This window comes from Myotis lucifugus, unplaced genomic scaffold (genome assembly GCF_000147115.1).
Source record: "Myotis lucifugus unplaced genomic scaffold, Myoluc2.0 scaffold_46, whole genome shotgun sequence".
NCBI classification, from domain to species: domain Eukaryota; kingdom Metazoa; phylum Chordata; class Mammalia; order Chiroptera; family Vespertilionidae; genus Myotis; species Myotis lucifugus.
Window position 1 is genome coordinate 7,229,482 of NW_005871094.1, and position 6,405 is coordinate 7,235,886.

A 6,405-nucleotide genomic window follows, 5' to 3' on the forward strand; every position below is an offset into this window, starting at 1 on the left:
AGAGGAGAGGAGAGGAGAGGAGAGGAGAGGAGAGGAGAGGAGAGGAGAGGAGAGGAGAGGAGAGGAGAGGAGAGGAGAGGAGAGGAGAGGATACATCCATTTGAAAGAGAAGCATCAACTGGTTGCCTCCTGCACACACCCCAACCGGAGATGGGACCCAGAACCTAGGTATGTGCCCTGACTGGGAATTGAACCCACAACCTTTTGGGGGGTACTCGACATGCCCCAACTACTGAGCTACCGGGCCAGGGCCAAAAAATGTTTAATCTCAGTATACTATGGTCTATTTTATAGTTCTTTCACTTGAACACTCAAAATACATTTGCCTCAGGAAACAGCTAACTCTAAGTAAATCACCATCTTTTTCCTTGTCCTGTCTTGAACTAAGAAATAACTTGGAGATCTGGCCAGCAGTGAAGGCAATGTACCAGTATCTGGCATTTAAAATGTCCTAAAGAACAAATATGTCATCAGCCCAAGGTTTCTTCATTTCCATCACCAAAGAAAATCTCAACCCAAGGATAGATGTAATGCCATCTTGTGACAGGCAACATTCATTTAAATAGAATTTTATTTGTATTTTTTAAGTTAAAATTTTATTTCTACCATTGTTCTGTTTCAAAGGGATAGTCTCATGAAATTTGCCAAAGTTTCTAAATTACTGAAACAAACTGAGAATATATAAAGCCTATAATGACCAGTGGTTTTACTTTAGAATCTCAAGAATCATGTTGCCTTGTTGTGTATAGTGCTCAATATACTGTGTGTGGCTGATACAATACTAAACCAATCCTCCATAACCTGCCTTCTAGGACAAAAACTCTCGAATGATAAGACCAAAATACTCCTCAGCAAATTTTCAACGGAAAGAGCTTCTTAAATCTCACATTTTGGCCTTACAGCTTCACACTATAAAAAGTTCTGAGGGGTGAAGGTGACACCATTATCCAAAATCTGTATCAGGACCTTCTTTTTGGAGAGGCATAAATCTGCCTGCCCTTAGTTTCACCTTCTTACAAAGTTCCCTCGTCCAGGCTAAATAATTCCTCTCTTGTTCTAATGTTAACACCCTTCAGATGTTTGGGAGTCTCTTTTTCTCTCCTGGATCTTATAGTTGGCAGAATTCAGTCTAGCCTGCATGCTTAACATTTTTAACTGATCTTCATAAATTCATCTATTTATCCCTTTCAGCACTACAGTTGCTCACAGAGCTTACCACCTCCTGTTTCTATTTTGCTGACACTGTGCTAAACGTAATACTCCCAGTGGGCTTTTGCCAACTCCCTATGCTATGGCACAATTCTTCTTTGTTCGCTGCCTAGAATAGCACCGGCTTTCCTTTGACTATCAGATCATATTTCAAGCCCAAACCAAGTTTGTTATCTGTCATTACTGTCAAGTCTCACTTGCCCTCTGGGGTTTCATTATCTCCTCCCCCTCCCCGCCCTCCCACTGCCCCATCAGATCACTTGTATCTCCTCTTCAGCTTCTGAAACAAGAGTAGAATTGTGTCCTAATGCTAATTTCCCAGACAAATGAATATTGTTCATATTTTGGCCTGATATTAGCACTAGAAATTGCTTACTGACAATTTTCATATTGAGTTTTCCCCTTTGTTGGATTCCTACCTAAGATCTTTCCCTGTTAAATCTCCACTCAAACCTATGTCCTCCTTCTAGTAACTTTTAATTAAAACAGAATAGGTTGTATACTCTCTGTAGTTCCTTTAGTTCAATAAACCTTTACTAAGCACCCACTAGATGCAGATGTTGTGAATAAAAATAAATCTATTGCTTAATCATGTAAGCAATGAACAGGTTAAAGAAATATAAAAGGGAAGATATATGACCAGTGTTTCAGAAGAATAACTCAACATAATGTAGAGAAGAAAAAGAAAGAAGGGGGGACAGAAGGAAGGAAATCAATCAGGTGTCAGCTGCAATAGTCCAGGTGAGATGTAAAAACTTTAAATTTGAAAAATTTCAGGAGGGAAAAAAAAAATCAAGATAGCTATTTTCAGGCTTTCACTTACTGAGCATCAACTATGTGAAAGGCGCCGTATTATGTGCCCTCCATATTTTATCTCACTTAATGGTTACCATAACCCTGTCAGGTAGATACTAGCATCTTAAATCTCACATATGAGGAATTCGAGGCTCAGATTAAACAAATAAAGCTAAAAAATGTAACAAATAAACCAATCACAAAAGAAGCCAAATTTAGTAAAATGTCGTTTGTACTCTCAACTGTGTTTTAGAACACTATTCTAAGTATATTCCCTTAACCTAGTCAGAGACAGCCTCATATTCTCTATTTCAATTCATTTATTCAGCAAATACAAACCAGTAACTAGAATGTGCTAGGACCGTACATAATACTACAGTCAATGAGTTTACAATCTGGTGGAAGATAGATATGACATAATCACACAATAAAATCTATGATTAGAAACTAATAAATAATTATAAATGAAAAAATACAGAGTATTATGAGAAAACGCAAGAGACGTTAATTTAGACTTGAGGGAAGGAAATATAAGAGACAGTCTCTTGAGAAAGTGACATTTGAGACCTGGAGGTAGGATGAGTAAGAATGGTGACCTAAAGGTGAAGCTGTTCTTATTTACCTTTCTCTGTGCTGCTGTCACCTGCTACCTCTAGTCACTTCATCTCATTTGCTAAAAATTCTCACAACTAGCTCATGACTCTGGGTCTTCAAAGTTCACAGGCATGACATATCTAGTCAGATGCCTGACCTCAATTCCTTTTCATCTTCTTTAATGACCTCACACTGGCAACCTTGGCAGTACGTCCAACTGCTACAATTTTGAAATCCAAAATTTAAATAGCATATTTCATCAAATCTAATTAATTGGAAGACTCACCACTATTTCACATACCGATAAGAAAAAAGTGTTACCAACTAAACTGACATCTCAACTTCAGAGATGTTAAAATGGGGAAAAAATAGTCCTAAACTCAACAAATCATGATATCTTAACTAATGACATTAATCCTTTTATCAGTCTCTCACTCTATTTTTTCCCATTATATCTACTCTTTGGCCTCAACTATACCTCCAAAAACTTGACCCTTTTATACTGTCCCAATCTGTTAGCTCTTGCCAGTTAGCAAAAAATGAGACTGGAGTTTAGATACATGAATTTACAGTAGTGAAATTCTATAATTTCACAGCACTCTTGCACAGGAATAGACAGAAAGAGAGAAGGCAGATTACAGGAGTAATCCAGAAATTTGGGGACTGGTAGAGGATAAGAGCCAAGGGGTTGAAGGTATTTACAGGTGACTAACTGAAATGATCAACCATTTATAACTATCAGTACTTGTAATTTAGTGCTTTAAAATACTTACCTCCATAATGATGACCATAGAACATCACTGAAATTGTCTGTAATGATTCACACCAGCCTGCCCATATCATGTGGCCCATGTGCCCTAGCACGAATCCACATGCCCTTCACCACAGCAAATTATTCTTCATTACAATAATGGTTTATTGTCTAAAAAATCACTTTAGTCTACAAACAAACCTCGGTTCTCAAACATCTCCCATCTGAAACAATTTGCTTCTTAGCCCAACAACCCTTTCATGCTGATAGCTGTAAGATCAGTCCCGCATTTCTCAGGCGACAAAGGAGAGAACGCACGATTATGAGTCAGTTTACCGCTAGACCTCATATTGTTAACATCTCAGGAAATTGTGCTGTGAATATTTTCATGTTTTCTGCTTTTGTCGCTGATTATTAGTAGTAAATTTTTGTTTTTCACTGTATATTTCATTTCCTTTTGGTTAAATTTTCATTTACATTTCATGTCCTTTTTGTTTTGAAAGTGTTTATTTACAGATTAAACAGTACATTAATTTTAAAAAAAAAACAAAAAAAAAAACAGGCAATCATTTGGAGATGTGGAATGGAGTAATTAAATTTACATTATTTCTAATGGGAAAAAATGATTCCATTTTTGAATAGCCTTCTGGAACAAATTAAGTTGAGAACCAAAGTTCCACTGTAATTCCATTATCTGAATGTTTCTAGCTTTTAAACTCATAATCTTCTACGTATATAATTATTCACTAAAATATTCTTTAAAATTATCATTCTGGTGTGTTTAATTTAAATGATCTAAACTGTAGAAATACAATAAAACCAGAGCAGATCAGAGTCCATTTGTGTGAATAAAGAATCACCTTCTATAAATACAAAGTTGAGTACTTCTACACTGTGTGCATACAACACCCACCTGACAAGTCCTAAGAGCATGAAAATACTCCTAAAAGTTGGGAAATTCTCTTCTAGGCTATCACCTCCATCAGGTATAAGAACTTATCACTGGATTTTTAAAATGTTTCTAGATATAAAGCTGGTGTCAGCTAACTATGGTCTGCAAACCAAATTTGGCACATTGCCTATTTTCATGTAACCCACCAACTAAAAATGGTTTCTATATGTTTTCATGGTAACAAGAAAAAAACACACACAAAAAAAACAAAAACCTTAGAAAGCCCTGGCTGGTGTGGCTCAGCTGGTTGGAGTGTCATCCAGTGCACCAAAGGGTAGCTGGTTTGACTCCCAGGTCAGGGCACATTCCCAGGTTATGGGTTGGATCCCCAGGAGGCAGAGCTCGATGTTTCTCTCTCTCTCTCTTTCTCTCCTCTCTCCCCTCCCTTCCTTTTTCTCTAGAATCAATGAAAAACATAGTCTTGGGTAAGGATTTTTAAAAAAACTTAAAAAGAATAATATCTCATGTTGCACAGAAAATATATGGAATTCAATTTTCAGTTTCCATTAATAGTTTTACTGGAACACAGCCACACTCATTCATTTATATATTGTCTATGGCTACTTTTATGCTACAACAGCAGAGCTTAGTAGTTGCAACAAGATTGTGTGGCCTGCAAATACTAAAATACTTACTATCCAACACAATAAAAGTTTGTTAACCCATGGCCACCCCCAAAAGTCTTTTTTTAAAAATTGACTTAAGTGAGGAAGAGAGAGGGAGAGAGAGATAGAAACATCAATGAGAGGGAATCATTGATCTGCTGCCTCCTACACGCCCCACACTGGGGATGGAGCAAGCAACCCGGGCATGTGCCCTGACTGGGAATTGAACCGTGATCTCCTGGTTGATAGGTTGACGATCAACCGCTGAGCCACGCTGGCTGGGCTCAAATAGTCTTATTTTAATGTGTAATTCAGTGATGGCAGTAACAATTATTTCCAAATGGGCACAAGATCTTGAACCAAGAGCAATTTAGAAAATGACTTTAAGTCAATTAGAATTAACAAAGCTTCAACAGTTTAACAAATAGTCTTAATTCAATTGGTAAAATGAAAGATATTGAACATGCTATTGCAAATATGCTACTTTATAAGGGTTCATCGCTTATGTTTAGTTACTGTAAGCCCCTTATCCTGCATCTCTTCAATCATTCCCCAAGCAACCTTTAGTAAGAACTCTCCAAAACTCTAACAATTTTAGGAAAAGCTATAGAAAGATAGTCTTTAGTCCCTACAACCCTTCCTAGATATCTTTTAAAGCTGTCATATTTCCATGTTTCAGGAAAACAAACAAAAAAGCAAATGTCCGCATGAAATGTTAAGTGAATTGTGGCCAGTAGGTGGAGGCAGTTTCTAACCGTACTAGAGAAGCAAAATTAGATTCCAGGTTCAAGTGGAAATTTAAACTATCTTCAGATCCTTATCTTGAAATATTTAGTTAACTAGATAGGACAAAGTGATTTTTTTTCCTAGTTCAACAGTAAAACCAGGCTACCTCATATTTCCTAAATCAGATTTCATTAAGGGATCAGAAATAAAAAGGCTGGCCCTTGAACACTCCTCCATTCCCTATAGAACACAAACCTATTTTTGCCGGCTAGAATATATCAAGGTTTTTCTTCTCTTGCCAATACAAAAGGAGTATTTTCTGATCGTTTACTCTCAGTAAGGTCTTTCCTCTCAAACCAAACCTCAGGTCTTCTTCTCTACTACTCTCTAGCTACTTGATTCTATAAACTGGGAATAGCTGCTTACTCAGCGCATAATGATTTTTATAACATTCTAATATTTTATGCTCCAAATCACCATATCAAATACTATTAACCTTCACTTGCAAAAAAATATCCTTCTCAAAGATATTGCTTTTTATAAAAAAGAAAAAATTTTTTTTTATATATACTGTAAATGATAGGAACAGAATTGTGCTTCTAATTTCTAAGTCTAGGGCTATAAGACAATTTCTAGCAGTATGCAGGAGGAAGCAGGCTGTTTCTACTAGGCCTCCAGCAAAAAAAATTCTAAACCTCCTACCTCAACTCCTGACACTTCTGCTACCCACCCGCACTCAGTGCCCTGGAGCTGTTCACTAGCTTTCCAGAGCT

General features: G+C 37.0%; 1 protein-coding gene across 1 annotated transcript in view; it reads right to left on the bottom strand.

Moving 5' to 3' along the window:
• AHCYL2 (adenosylhomocysteinase like 2) overlaps positions 1–6,405 on the bottom strand; it is a 168,399-nt gene that overhangs the window by 100,257 nt on the left and 61,737 nt on the right.